Raw genomic sequence first — 16,555 nt, forward strand, 5'->3', positions numbered from 1 at the left:
AAGTGAAAAACTAAAACACAGTGGATCACCAAATCCCTCTTCAACCCAATCGTAAGAATTAGTCAAACTAAGTGAAAAAGTGAAAAACTAAAACACAGTGGATCACCAAATCCCTCTTCAACCCAATCGTAAGAATTAGGTAAAGACGACGTGTACCATTAAAGCTATTATAATCAACTAAAGCTATAATCAAACAATTCAATAAATATATAAATATAGAAAGAAGAATACCAAAAGCATACTAGAAATAGATGTAGTAATTGTAAAAGCTATAATCAAACAATTCAATAAATATATTTAATTCAATAATACCAAAAGCATACTAGAAATAGATGTAGTGATTGTAAAAGCATACTACAAAAATATATCACATACCCCAGTAAATACGGTATTTGAAAATTTGATTGAAGGGAATAATTGTTTTACTTTAAAGGCAAACTAGTTTCAGACTTGGCAATCGCCTCTTTAATATAAGGGGAAGAATCGAGGGCATGTATCAATGCGTTGAAGCCCGGAACTCGTTATTAGTAGCAAATGCGGTCTTCAAAGTAAACAGGTTCCATCTATCTAACAAAATAATGGGATGAATTAGTCATCAACGTCTCCGCATGTTTTATCGATGTGATCCTATGAATTGTGTCACCGCATGTTTTATCGATGTGATCCTATGAATTGTGTCACTAGTAATTGTGTCACTAGTTGCTACTGGACAGTTAAATGTTTGGTGATTTTAACAACATTTCTATGTTAATTCTTCAACAATCTTTTATCACACTACAATCTTTTATCACACTACTATGCCGTCAGCTGGGTCACCTCAATCCATTTACCCAAATGATATCGCTTACCCCTGTTCATAACATTACGTCCTAATTACGCCGTAAGGCGTTCCCTTTGAAACGAATTGCCCCAGCCGTCGCCCTGTCCTATTATTCACCGTAGATTTATGGTGTTAGACGATTGAACAAATTTTGATCGTTGATCAAAAAACGGTTCATGAAGCAAACGGTTCGGGAAACTGAAACGCGGTTCTCGCTCATGGCAATGGCGGTCATTAGATGGTTATTAGTCGCCCATGTTTTAATTTCCCTGAGTTGCAGTTTGAAAAGACTTTGAGAATAAGAGAAGTCGGATGTTCAGAAAACGATGGATGCGGCAGCCATTGCTGCTGCAGTTTCTCCAACCGCACCTTAAAATTTGGTGACTCAGGAAGCTTATTCATCATCCCCCGAGTTTCATAATGATATCCTCCAGAGTAGCCATGAGTAGCATCAGCACGCAGATACAGCATCAACCATGGATATTTCTTTGAAGTTCTTAATGTATGGTGAAATACCCAACTCCCTGTTTTAGGATTCTTCTCCCATACCACCGAATAATAAGAGACATTTTTTTGTCTACCTGATTTGAAATCAGCATCGAAATCATATGATCCACAGAATTTTCCTTTCAATTTGCCTGTTGATTGAAGCTTTGATGGATTATGATACACAAGAGGCTGGTTCATGCAGCCTTTGCCGAAACAGGGGAATTTTTTAGGTTTTCTAAAAGGACCTCTCTTTTTACCGTTTGCAGGACATAAAGCTGCTTCTGTATCAAAGTTCCCATTCTTTAACATGATCATCCAAAACTGCCATGGTTTTGATGCAGTACGAACTTCACACAAGGAACCAAGGTATAACTCCTTTTCTACTGCATGAAGGTCTGGATTATTGTAAGATTTGAAGGATGTATCAGGGAATTGTTGGCCTGCATGTAATAAATTGTCGCGCCTTTTGACTCTATTATTTACGCTACACTTCCTTGATTCTGTTCATGACGAAATATACATCAGTAGCATGCTTGCAGAGAAGGATTTAGCAAATAAATCTGCATATCAGAGAATATTATAATGAACAATATTTGAAAGGAATACTATTTAGCAAGCGCATTAAAACTTATGATACATAACATTAAAACTGGTTATGTATGATTCCCAATTTCTTTAATTTCAAAAAATCAGAAGGATGCACTAGTATAAATCGTCTGCGAATGTACGTTTCGCTTCAGTGACACGGAATAAAATAATTGAATGGCGAATCCCATCTCTTCCCTTGCTGAATAAGCCAATTTCCCATAAGCTCACAAAAATCATTTTGCTTTGAAGTTTCATAGATGCAAATATGTACAGACAAAAAATAAGTTGAAGTCTGTACAAAAAATAAGTTTTAACAATGTGTGCCATTCTTTGCCAATCGGTTATCTTTCTACCTTTGTTAACAAATTAAGTTCACGATTTACGCTACACTTCCTTGATTCTGTTCATGACGAAATATACATCAGTAGCATGCTTGCAGAGAAGGATTTAGCAAATAAATCTGCATATCAGAGAATATTATAATGAACAATATTTGAAAGGAATACTATTTAGCAAGCGCATTAAAACTTATGATACATAACATTAAAACTGGTTATGTATGATTCCCAATTTCTTTAATTTCAAAAAATCAGAAGGATGCACTAGTATAAATCGTCTGCGAATGTACGTTTCGCTTCAGTGACACGGAATAAAATAATTGAATGGCGAATCCCATCTCTTCCCTTGCTGAATAAGCCAATTTCCCATAAGCTCACAAAAATCATTTTGCTTTGAAGTTTCATAGATGCAAATATGTACAGACAAAAAATAAGTTGAAGTCTGTACAAAAAATAAGTTTTAACAATGTGTGCCATTCTTTGCCAATCGGTTATCTTTCTACCTTTGTTAACAAATTAAGTTCACCAATTGGCCAAGGTTTTCTAAAATACATTTATGGAAGATAGAGCCCAGGTTTACCATGCTTGCCAAATTTACAAGGGTTATTAATAAATTACAGTTTTTTCCTAAAATAGTAGTCCATGCCATACATATATATTTTTATTTTGTAAAGAGGAAAGATTCATCAACTGTACTGTATTTCATTTCTTAAGAGTTCTCTGGTTTCAAGTCACTATATTTCATTTCTTAAGAGTTCTCTGGTTTCAAGTCACTAGGCGTATGTGTGTGGCACCAAGATCCATGCAGTATTTTTTGTAGAATGGAACTTGTAATATACTACAGACCATAAGAACCACGTGTTGCCTATGACAGCAATGATTTATAAGTTAGATATATTCATTATTTAAATGCTAAACGTGTTAGGTTTAAGGTAACATAAATTTATATGTGCATTATGTGTTTTACCAAAAAACCTGAAGGTGCATCATCTGAGGATAAAAGTAAAAATCTGATAAGTAGACTGATACAGTTGTAGTTGATGGAAAAATAAATGTGTTATTTGCACAATTCTCGTCTACGATTTTGAAGTTACCACATACATCTATGATCCAAAAACGCTAGATGTCCGAACAAAAAACAGCAATCCTGTGCAGTAGCTTGATACTCGGAAATCACAGAGGCATTCGATCGATTGCATTTTTCTTGCTTACAAGAAAAATAGCAAACAGCAGTTGCCAGACACAAAAACGCCATTTGAACAAGGGTTTCTTTATCTAATTATATATCCCTTGAGGGCCTTGCAAAGCTTTAATCTACAGCAATGGTCGTTGGCTAGAACATCTTAAGCAGAATCTCTTTTCGGGAACATGGCCAACATTCCCCACGACCCCAAAACTTTACAAGAAGGGTTTCAATCAAGCTTACACCCTAGATCTCCATTTGACAATACTATATGCTGTTTTTAGCCTTTTCTTTGCAGTCCTTTGAGATTGAACCATTTTCACTAATTGGTTTTTGTGGTTCCATCAAATTTCATTTTTATGAAACAGGGCAGCCATGCTTACAAGTAACTGCTATAAAAGTTCTTCATTACTTGTCAAAAAATTTACAAAGTAAATTAAGTTGGATTATTTTACAGTGCACAATTCCTTCTGGGCAAGTAAAGTAATCTGATCTTGAAGTTCCTAAAGCTTCTAAGGGAACTTCAGCTTTCTAGATAAATACCAGTCAAGATTGGTCATGGCATGCTATCTAAGGCCAGGATCTGCTACTTTCCTTAATAATGCAGCATTTAGCTGTTCTTGCGTATATATAATACCTGTCATATTCAGAATAACCGTTTGAATCATCAACTCTTTCACTGTGGATACACTGGCATGATGAACTTCAAGTTCAAGCTCTTTAAATGCAACCATCATTCTTGCAACGGGATGGTTCTGCTTAGGACACTGAACTCTGACCATGGCCTCTCGACCGAGGATTCGAACTTCAAGCTCAATATTAGGACACTGAATTTTCGAACCAAAGCCTTTGGCATCTGCTGGTTTTCTTTTTCTTTCTGTTGGAAAATGTTTGTAAGTCATAGACTTTAAGTTTGTTTTGTTTTTGGTAAATATAGCATACAGGAACCTGAACAGTTTTTGAATCACTTTTTTTGACATATATCCACTTTATGGAAATAGTCCTTTATTGGTTCTGAACTGTAGAGAGTCTGTAGGCAGGTTACATCACATGTATTTTTAAATTGGCATGCTAATGAAATAATGTCATGGCATGATGATGTGGCACAAAGTCATCTCTACGATGATGTAGCATGGTTACATGGTGCTGACATGGCATGTATACATGATGTGGATTAAGGTGCCCAAGAGAAGGAGGCTAGGTGGCAACCAATGGTTAGAGGTGATGTGGATGGAAAAGTACTGAATAGTGGGATGTTGAGAGATTAGATCTCAAAGTATTAGGGGATCAAGCTTCACAGTATTGGATGATCAGGAGATTAGGTACCAAGGATATGGATGTTTTCTATTGGGATTCTATCTTGATACTTATATAACCTGATACTATTATGATGTGGACTAGGTATAATGATGTGGATCCATTATAATTGTGTCCCTATGCAATGTGGAGATGTGGACAATGTTTGCCACATGTAAAGTACATATGCTAAAATAGCACTTAGCGGGAAATTTTTTCATATGGGCTTAATTTTAAGCTTGAATGTAATACCCAATAAAAGATGAAATACTTACAAAAAGTATTTGTAAGTCATTGGGTATTTACATTCTTCTCTATTGATTTCTTTTGTAATATTGTGTGGATTAGTTGACTTAGGCTTTCGTTTCTTGTCATATGGAACTTGGATGCCTGAAGAATTTGACTGAGGCTTTAGTTTCCTGTCAAATGGGACTTGGATTCCTGAATTCTTCTGGCAGGATTTTTCAAAAATTGCCTTCTTTCAACAAGAATTAGAATGAAATTATCATAAGGCTCCATATTTCCTGCACATAAAACAAATTTATCAAAAAGAACCAATTTCTTCCTTAACCTGATAGAGTCCTTTCTCTGTCACAAAGATAAAGATCATACAGAAAATTGTTAAGACTGCTTGCAACCAGGAATCCTTTACATGAATCATTTGTTTCTGTTTACCTTTGCTTACATACTGTTCATAATATTATGTCCCTTCACAACCTTCGGCAGTATTCTTGAGCTTCCCATTCAAGTCTCTCTCATTGCCTTTCAAGACAATATCCCCCTTGACATAATTTTGCTGTTCATCTATCAGAATTTCTTCCTTCATGACAGATTCTGGTATAGAAACTCTCGGCTGGTCTTCACTTTCTATTGGCATCCATTCACTAAACATTTTATTAGCTATTTTATTCTCATAATCAATTAATAAATTCTGATTTTCTGAAAGTGAATCATTTACCTTTGGATCTATAACTACTATCTCTGTATCATCTTCTTGTCCCAGCTTCACAAATTCTTTATCTCTAAGCATCACTTGCTTCCCACTCATTAACAGTACATTAGATTACTCCTTGGCTTCTTCATCCTTTAAGGGTAACTCATGCTTCTGATCATTCTTTTCAAGGGTCTAAGTGTTCTGTCTCCCATCATAAATGTTTTTCTTGTCATATTGCCAAGGTCTGCCTAATAGAACATGGCAAACATCGATAGGCATTATGTCACACAGCACTTGATCTTTGTAACTTCCAATATAGAACTCAACCTGACATTGTTCATTTACCAACACTTGGTGACGAAACCTTGTACGGAGTAGGATGTGGCATTCCTCCCAGCTCCAAATTTGTTCACCATTTCTGCAGAAACTAAATTATCAGTGCTGCCATTATCAATGATTAATTTACAACACTTACCTTCTGACTCCCACGCTATTCTAAACAAGTTCTTTCTTTGAATTGGTTCACACACTTCCTTGTTTGGCTTCAACAATACCCTGTTCATCAATAGAATTTCTCCTATTTCTGGAACTTCAGTATGTGCTTCTTCTTCTTTAAGTTCATTTTCGGCTTGTGCAATTTGTACCTTTCTCTGTACTACAACATTCTCCAGACAATCCACTTTATGGAAATAGTCCTTTATTGGTTCTGAACTATAGAGAGTCTGTAGGTAGGTTACATCACATGTATTTTTAAATTGGCATGCTAATGAAATAATGTCATGGCATGATGATGTGGCACAAAGTCATCTCTACGATGATGTAGCATGGTTACATGGTGCTGACATGGCATGTATACATGATGTGGATTAAGGTGCCCAAGAGAAGGAGGCTAGGTGGCAACCAATGGTTAGTGGTGATGTGGATGGAAAAGTACTGAATAGTGAGATGTTGAGAGATTAGATCTCAAAGTATTAGGGGATCAAGCTTCACACTATTGGATGATCAGGAGATTAGGTACCAAGGATATGGATGTTTTCTATTGGGATTCTATCTTGATACTTATATAACCTGATACTATTATGATGTGGACTAGGTATAATGATGTGGATCCATTATAATTGTGTCCCTATGCAATGTGGAGATGTGGACAATGTTTGCCACATGTAAAGCACATATGCTAACCGGGAAATTTTTGCCACATGTAAAGTAATTAGCACTTAGCGGGAAATTTTTTCATATGGGCTTAATTTTAAGCTTGAATGTAATACCCAATAAAACATGAAATACTTACAAAAAGTATTTGTAAGTCATATACTTAGTATGTTTTGTTTTTGGTAAATATAGCATACAGGAACCTGAACAGTTTTTGAAATAAGTATTTGTAAGTCATATACTTAGTATGTTTTGTTTTTGGTAAATATAGCATACAGGAACCTGAACAGTTTTTGAATCACTTTTTTTGACATATATCCACTTTATGGAAATAGTCCTTTATTGGTTCTGAACTGTAGAGAGTCTGAAAAGACACCCTTTCTGGAGCTTTCAAGAGTTTAGCTTTTCCTGGTTCTGAAGTTTATAAGGGAGATATGCAGATCTAAATGCCCCAATACCTTTTTGCCTTGTAAGTGCAGTAGTACATTCTGAGTGTGATTTCTTTCCTACTTGACTGGAAATGACGATTTTGATCAAGGGAAAAAAGAATAGTGAGATCATTTAAAAATTGACACAACTCAAAATGTATTACTCATGGCTCTGGATCCTTAACGAAAAAAGAAATGGGGTTCTTTGACAAGGTACCTACTATCTGATCTCTGCATGTCTTTTCCCATATGTTTATCATCTCATCATCTTCTGATTCCACTGATTACTCCTCCAACTTCCAAGTCAAGTCCTTCATCTCCAGATCTGATCTGCTCCCCGCACCAGTCATTGTGCCCTTTCCTCTGTCCCATGATTAATGTCCTTCCAGATCTTCTTCACTGAGCAATCAATCCAGTTCTGATAGGCCTTTCTACCCCCATTTTGTGATAGGCCTTTTCTACCCCCATTTTTTGATAGGATCTGATCCTCTCACTGTGTATGGGCATTGGGTTTTGAATTACAGTTTCTGTAATTGGTTTGGAGAGTGTCTGTTCATGGATTCAAAAATGTTTCAGTTGGACCAGATGGATCAATTTGGGCTTGAGCCTCTGCTGATATGGATACATTCAATATGACTGCAGTCAACCCTGAGGAATTGTTGCAGCTTGACTCTGCCTGCCCATCACTGTTTGGTGGGTTGATGCAGTTTGATTCTAACAACAAGCACAACAATTCAGACTCCTCCCCCTGTCAGTCTCCTGATGGTCCGGTATTCCCTGCATTTGAAGGGTTGAATTTTTGCAACAACCTGAGCATTAATACAAATTATGTGTTGCAGAGAGGCAATGCAGCAGGTTCATGTGACAGCATTAACGATACTGATACCAACAGCAACATCTCACCTGCAGGCTCTGAAGATCTCAGAAAGTCAAATAGCTGCAACAGCAGTGAAGCCACCCAGGACCACAAGAAAGTGGCAACAAGAGATGTGTTTAAAAATTACAAAAATTTATTGATGGCTTTGATATATTTATGTCAAATCTCAACTGTGATATCAAGCTTCACAGTAACTTGTATATTATGTATCAACATTATTAGATATGCATGTGATAACATTGAACGTACTGCTCTATTCCTCCATGGCAAGCAGTTGTTGTGGTTCCACCATTGAAATTTTCTCTTGGGTGGGTTCCTAGGTGCATGAATAAATTAGAGCCCGTTCTCCTCGTTTTCTACTTTGTAAGACATTACATTTGTTATTGAAATGGAAATGTCAAAAAAAAATATGGAGATGCATCAATCTCTTCTTTTTTATAAAACTCTTGGCTCTGCGATATTTTTCAATTCAATTACATTTGTACATTGCTATGCATTTAGTATCAGTTGGCTCACGGCCTTGGATGTACTGATACAACCTGAATCAACAACACATGGTTGTGGTTGCAATGTGGTATCTTTTTCAATAACACGAATTGAAATGAAATGTTGTCAAACAATTGAATTCGCTCTGGTTTATCGATGAAATGTAATCAAACAATTAAATTCGTTCTTGTTTATCGATAAAATAGGATCAAATAATTGAATTAGCTCTTTAAAATATTTTAAAATTCTACCCTCCATCATCCAAATAACATCCAAGTCACTCAAATGCTATCCATATCACTCACAATGAAGAATGGACATCTTCAATGGTATAGATTTACATGTGATTCGCATGAACAACTCATGGTGATATAAAAGTAGTTGGAAGAGATATGAGTTCTCCCATGTTGTATGAAATAAAATGTATATTATGTTGAGCTGATCCGTGTGTGCTTTGCAAGAAATTATACATTATTAACTGTAAAGCACTGTGATTCTTGTTGGCTTCTTCATTTACCAATTGTAGCTAGTTGTTTCTTGTCTTCCTGACATAAAGATACAAAATCTCTAAATTTTCTTTATAGACAATCTTTTAACCAATAGAAATTTACATGCTTGTCTTTATAATTGAAATTCGTCGTACAAGGTTTCAAAGACTGGAAAAGTTTAGAGTTCTAATCTCTTTTCTGTTATGGTTTTCCACTTTAATGCTTTTGTGGCAGAATTGAGGAAGAGATTGCAAGGCAAACTGCTATTGTCAAAATGAGCATCAAAGATACTGAAGAATATGAACAATAGAGGCAAGAGCTTATTGAAGCTCATGATAAAAGGAGAAAGGAGTTAAAATTAATACACTTACAAGAGGAAGTAACTTTTTAGAAGGAATTTGAGCAAGAAAGGCTTCAAATCTTGGAGAAGTATGCCAAGAGAAGGCAAGAGGCAGCACAAAGCATCAACTCGTAGTTAGAACAGAACCAACAATGGAACTAGATAAAATATATAATAGGGTGGTTTTGTCAACATTTTCTAAAACCTCTGCAGGGCATACAACCATATGGAAATGTACAAAGGACATAAGCTGTTGACCCTCCTTCAGTTTTGAGAAGAATCTGTCTCATACAATAACTTATGTTCTTAATTTATTAACTTTATTTATTAAGATTATGGCATCTTCAAAGGCATCATGGGCATGTAGGGCTTCATTGATATATGCATACATTGCATCATTCTAGGGCAAACCATGTACCTAAGAAAATTAACTTCATACTAGGTTAGAGTTTGTCATTATTATGCATCAATGTTCCTAGGAGGGTTTCATGGTATGGAATTCTTCATCTCACATTAGATTACGCATCAACTATTTTTGGCCTGTCATCATATAGATATGGATATAGCTAGGGTTTGCATCAGAAATGACTTATACTTCACCAATGCTGTGAAAAGCAACAAACCAGACGTAAATAACCTCTTTTGTTACTTTCATTTATTCCCATGGCATCCATCCAGGTGGAAATCAACACTATTAAAGAGGTAGCATCTGAAACTTGAAATTAAATTAAAATTAAATTCATACGAAGCTACAATAATATTCGGTGAACCACTAGTAGGTTAAGAATAATTAGTTCACCTCAAATATAATGTACATAATTGGACACATGAATTCAGTTATAACATGATTGGACATCTAAGGTGAATGATATTACAAAACCAAAAAAAAGTACATTAACGAGTATTTTACTGAAAGAACCACGGTATGAGAATCCCAAGAAAAATGACAACCATGGTGTATACACATAGTCGAGACCTATATTGATGCTGATCAAACTAAATGATTCACCTTTTACCTTGTCAAAATTATAGTGAACTAGGGAGGCTTCTCTGCAAGATTTTTGAGCATAGGAATAAAATCTTAAATCAAACTAAATAATTCTTTTCTTTCGGTCCGATAGACCAAATCTCAATGGACATTTTTGAGCATAGGAATAAAATCTTAAATCAAACTAAATAATTCTTTTCTTTCGGTCCGATAGACCAAATCTCACCAAAAATCTCAATGGACATTTTTGAGCATAGGAATAAAATCTTAAATCAAACTAAATAATTCTTTTCTTTCGGTCCGATAGACCAAATCTCACCAAATCTCAATGGACGTTAACCACCACCACCATCATCATCAATAAAAAAATGAATATGTTCTAAAGTAATTAGAAGTAAAAAAATGTGTAAGTAAGATGTTTAAATCTTATAATTTGATTATTGATAAAATATTTTAATAAGAATTCTATAATAAAAACAATGAATATGTTGTAAAGAAATTGGAAGTAAAAAAATGTGTGAGTAAGATGCTTAAATCTTAAAATTTGGTTATTGATAAAATATTTTAATACGAATTCTATAATAATAAATATGTTGTAAGGTAATTGGAAGTAAAAAAATGTGAGTAAGATGTTTAAATCTTATAATTTGGTTATTGATAAAATATTTTAATACGAATTAATATTGACATATACTTGAAAATATGTTAACAATAGAAAACCATTTTAATTTGTGTCATATTATGTAAAATGTTTTAATGTCAATTGTGTATATATATCATTTAAAAAAAAAATTGTATATATCATGAAAAATTAAGTTTTTATGGTTAAAATGTTTATTTTGTTATATAGTCATTTTATTCAGCATTTAAAAATACAATTTAAACAATGAAAAATAACACATTGTATTTTATATTGTAAAGAAATTTGAACGTGAAGAAAATTAATTCCTCTAAACTCATGTTAGATTTGTATTTAAAATAGATATATATTATTAAATTATGAGTAATTATTATAAAATTTAAAAGTATTAATTTAATATTATTTTTAATTGGAAAAAAAATATATAGAAAGGAAAAACAAACATAAGAAACCAAATAATAATAGCTCAAAATCTTAAGTAAAAATCTACCCCGTTGGGAATTATTATTGAAATATTCTACATAACATATTATTCTTTTGAGAAATAAAGGTGACAAAGAATAATCACCGATTTCAAAAATCGAAATAATGCGAGCCATGTAACGCTGTTAATATTTTTTTTTACATAAATCTATACTTTATAAAAGTTAAGTGCAGAAAGATTCCATGTCAGAGAATTGAATTCGTTACAGCTTCTTGTACTGTACACTGCGTAAATTCCTTCCCACAAAGCGTCGCCTGCTGTTTTAGCTGCCGGAAAGGCGATAAAGGTGCCCGCCGGAGATAAACGCAGCGCCCCCATGACATACATGGCATACATAGCTGGCCATCCTACATAAGGGCATTTAATACCCAATGTATGGCTGGTTAGCTCTTGCCCTATATAGATAGCCTCTCATTATGTATATTGTATCATCATACTTATTGAATACATTTATGGTTTCATGCCTTAACTTCTTCATGGATTTATGTTACTGCCCTTGCGCATTCTATTCTCGTGAACACAGAGATAAGTCTCGTGAATAGGCAATCGATACAATCTTTACTATTCACTCAACCTGTTCATTATTTTGATTTTAGTCAAGAAATTTTGTGAGTTTCCATTAGAAGGTATAAATGTTTCTTAATTAATTTTGTGATTATGCAATAATTATAGTTAGTTTCTTGCTTGTAAATTCCAGTATCCTCAGTGACCATTTTTCTACTGAACTCTAGAGCTTCAAAGATTTAATTCCTTTGTCTGATTCAATAAATGCTGTAATCCGACACATATGGAGGCACTGGTCTCTCTGCATCTTTCAAGTTATGATCTATGGTAGGGAATGTGTACCACAGGGTCTGATTTACGTACCCGTACTAGGTATCATACTCAGATCATACTCAGGTACCTGTGCCCATAACCTGTCATACCCTGGATAGCGTGGGATATCGGCTAGCTAAATCACCTCATTACTCACTATCATCCTGGATAAGACCGTTCACAAATTCCTTTCGCAATCGCACCCCCTCCCTCATAACTCTAATGCTGACAGCTGTAAACGAAGTTAATTCCAACAGAAGCCCATTATGTTGAGTACTACATCACGCAATGAACCCATTATGAAAACTTAAACTTCCTACCAAGCTCTTCCCCCTCTTTTCTCCCTCTGCATCTCATTCAAAACAGATTTTGGGTTCACCTCTAGAACCCCACCACCATGCCCATTCCCTCTACAGGGAGATTAAAATTTGAATTTTAAAGTTTGAATGGGCATGCTGCATTTGATATCTGCAGTTAGCAAATGTCCAGATTCGTTTACGATCAATTTGACTCTCCGCCACCTTTACCAGTGGAAAAGGAAAAGCTTTGTATTGCAAACAAGGATCCTAGCGGCGTGGCCATACTGAATACATATTTGTTTTTTTTGCACGCACTCTGCCACCTTTATCTATTCTTCCTTCCTTGCAAGAACACCAAGAGACCGTACTGAATCCCTTTCACCTGAATTTTGCCTTCTAGTCTATCTGCGTTACATTGCAAAGATAATTACGCCGTAAGGCGTTTTTACGCCGTAATGTGTTTCCCTTTGAAATGAATTGTCCCATCCGTCGCCGTGTCCTATTGTTCACCGTAGATGCTGTCGCCGTGTCCTATTGTTTACCGTAGATTTGTGGTGTTAGACGATTGAACAAAGTTTGATCGTTGATCGAAAAAATGGTTCATGAAACTGAAACAGTTCATGAATTTTCGTCTCGCGGTTCTCGCTCATGGCAATGGCGGTCATTAGATGCTTATTAGTCGCCCATATTTTAATTTCCCTAAGTTGCAGTTTGAAAATACTTTGAGAATAAGAGTCAGAAAACGATAGACGCGGCAGCCATTGCTGCTACAGTTTCTCCGACATCGAAACCTGGATTTTCTTCCCCACTCTATGCTATTCTTCCCCACTCTATGCCTTACGGCGTTTCCTTTGCAACATAAGATGCAAATGCTAGTTTTAGTGGCCCCTGTTCATAACATTATGTTATGAAGTTTAGTGACTGCATAGATATTGATGGGACTAAAAGCCGCCGTCAAGATCAAACAATGACCTAGATCAAATCTAATAATTATAATAAAATTAATTGTACTGTAATAAAAAGAGACTAACCACTTCTCCATTAAATTTTCTTTAAATCATTTTTAATTCATTTTTTTCCTTTATTAATCATTTAAAATATAATTATGTAATAATATTTTTTATCAATTATTTCAATATAATAACATGCTAACTTTACATATTAAGAAAACTTTACATATTTTTTTTTTAATTTCTATACAACTATAATAAATTAAAAATCAATTAAAACGCTAACCATATTTTTTTAATTTCTATACAACTATAATAAATTAAAAATCAATTAAAACGCTAACCATATTTTCATTCAATCTAGTTTAATGAATCTTTAATTTCTCTTTTCTCCCTTTAAATAATCTCTATCTTTTCTCAATTGATTATTTATAAAATATAGCTATATAATAATAATAATATAACATAATATAATAATAATAATATAACATAATAAAAGGGAACATAATTAGAGGAACATAAACTAGAAATTAGTCGATATATAATTGTCTTTGACAAGGCTAATAGGAGGGATAGATTTAATGAACCCTGTAAATAATCTTAACTTTTTACCATTGATTAAAGTTGCGATGGACTTTCCCCATAAACATATGGGAAACGTTTTATGGAATGCCACGTCACGTCCTCTGAAATTCTGAAACGACCACCATACCTATCTTCTATTCCATCAAATCCGTAGTGTATACGTCTAGTTTTCTTGAAAGGATTTCTGACATTCCACGTCTGGAAGCGAGAGGATAGTGCACCTAGGAGAGCATCACACCAAGACATATCTTTATAGCATCTACCGATGAGGTGCGGGTTTGGTTTTATAATATAGCTATATAATAATAATAATAATTTCTTTTATTAATTATTAAAGAAAAATAATATGATAACATAGTATATTGTAATATAATAATACATGAATACAATGGTTTATGGATTATAATTTCTTTTATTAATTATTAAAGAATTATGATAACATAATATTTTGTAATATAATAATGCATGTTAAAGAATTATGATAACATAATATATTGTAATATAATAAAGCATGAATACAATCGTTTATGAATTAAAGGAGCACTTAATATCTAATTGGCCAAGGCTAATAGTACGGATTGATTTAATTAACCTGTACATAATCTCTTTACAAATTTTTATTAAGAATTATATCAAAATACGGTTGATGAAAAGAATAACACGTGCCTGTTCTATCCGCACAAGTAGGTAGGTAGCGAGTCGCCACATATCACCTTGTTCGGGATTAGCGATGTTTCGGGATCTAAACAAGCCAGATATGACCATCTAACTTTTTGTTATCCCTCTCCGTTGTCGGGGTGTCGGGGAAGCTCTTTTTCCTCCCAAAAGCCGAAGTTCAACCCGTTTTGTACACCTCATTTTGGGTCATATTTGTCCAAAAAGTATGTATATGGCGTCAAACAATAAGCGATATGTTATTATGTTCATCAGACTCTGACTCGGCATACGAAAAAGAGCGATCTGCCGATAATTAATTGGCTCCACTGATTGCAAGATAGAAATTAAGCAAAATTTCAGATTCCAAGTGGATGGATGCAATTCTTGAAGATAAAAATGTTTAATCCTATATTTAGAGCAACACACTATCACCTAAATTTTGGAAACATGTTTTATGAGTAAAAACTCTCCTCAATTTTTGTGGTTCGGCAAAAGAAATTAAACAAAATTTCAGATCTCCAAGTAGATGGATGCAAAAAATGATTAATCCTATCCACAGAGCAATACTATTATTCAAATTTTGAAAACCTCTTTTATGAGTAAAAACTCCGGCAAACCTGTTTTACGAGTAAAAACTCTGGCAAATATTTAAACTAGTTCCAAAATTTCCGAAAATAAACCATATATGGTAAAATTAATCATAGATTTCAATTTTTTTTAAATAAACCATATTTTCTTGTAAAATCAATCACAGGTTTCAATATGAAAGACCAATTTTAACAGAAATGCTAAAATTGAACTAGGTTCTCTTTCCTGTAATTGAAAGAATATGGCATACCAGCAATAAGTTCCTCTGAGAATATTCCCTATTAGGGATGTGTTATAACAGCAAGTACCTACCTATTTCTGTTGAAGTAATTTAGAAACTTATCTGCATGGGCTCCTCTGAAACTTTTGGCAAGCCATGCTAATGATCTTTTCACGCGCCTATGTGTATTCCTGCGCAAATAGTGCATGGTTAAACGAACACTTCCAAACCAGATGAAATAAACCCTTTCCTACTAATAATAATAACATCAAGATTTATCTTACCAGTCAGATATTAATCCACCGCACTCCAAGCCGCAAGCTATAAATTTCTTCTGGCAATGAGATGATGGAAATAAAAGAATGGTAATAAAAATAAATAAGAAAGGGTGCACCCCCAAAACATAGAAACGTATTGCAAAACAACCGAGCAAGAAAATGCCAGAAAGAAAAATCATTGCCAAAGAAGAATACGATGCCAGAAAGAAAACTCGTTTCCAGAGAAGAATAGAAATGTAAGAAAAAACATTTAAAATAAAATCACTGCTACATAGAAAAATCGTTTTCAGAGAAAGATACAAAGGGAAGAAGAAAAAGTAATTAAAGCCACTGTCATAGAGGTAGGCAGCCCATGAAATAAACAAAAATGGCACTGCCGGAAGGACATTCAGTTGAAATTCTGTATGGATAATAAAAACAGCTATGGGATAATCGAACCACCCATTGAATCGTACATGTTTTATAGCAAAAATGGAATGACCGTTGGAAGGGTGGAGCGGCTGCTTTTCTGTAGTGGGTGCTTTTTTTCCCAAAATGGGTGCATTTTTTCCCAAAATAATGTGGCCGCGGACAGAAATAGCAAGTTGCGTTGTCATTATTTTGGTGTTCTCAGAGTTAATGGGATGGCCAA

General features: G+C 34.4%; 1 long non-coding RNA gene across 1 annotated transcript; it reads left to right on the forward strand.

Moving 5' to 3' along the window:
• The first annotated feature begins 925 nt into the window (after nt 1-925).
• LOC149260669 (uncharacterized) lies at nt 926-1,647 on the forward strand. Its single transcript, XR_016248315.1, has 2 exons — nt 926-1,322; nt 1,576-1,647. It is a non-coding gene; the product is annotated as an uncharacterized LOC149260669 (long non-coding RNA).
• Nucleotides 1,648-16,555: the final 14,908 nt, after the last annotated feature.

The sequence above is a fragment of the Pinus tabuliformis genome, chromosome 6 (assembly GCF_031772625.1).
Source record: "Pinus tabuliformis cultivar Carrire ecotype Pingquan chromosome 6, CPIR1, whole genome shotgun sequence".
Taxonomy (NCBI): Eukaryota; Viridiplantae; Streptophyta; class Pinopsida; order Pinales; family Pinaceae; genus Pinus; species Pinus tabuliformis.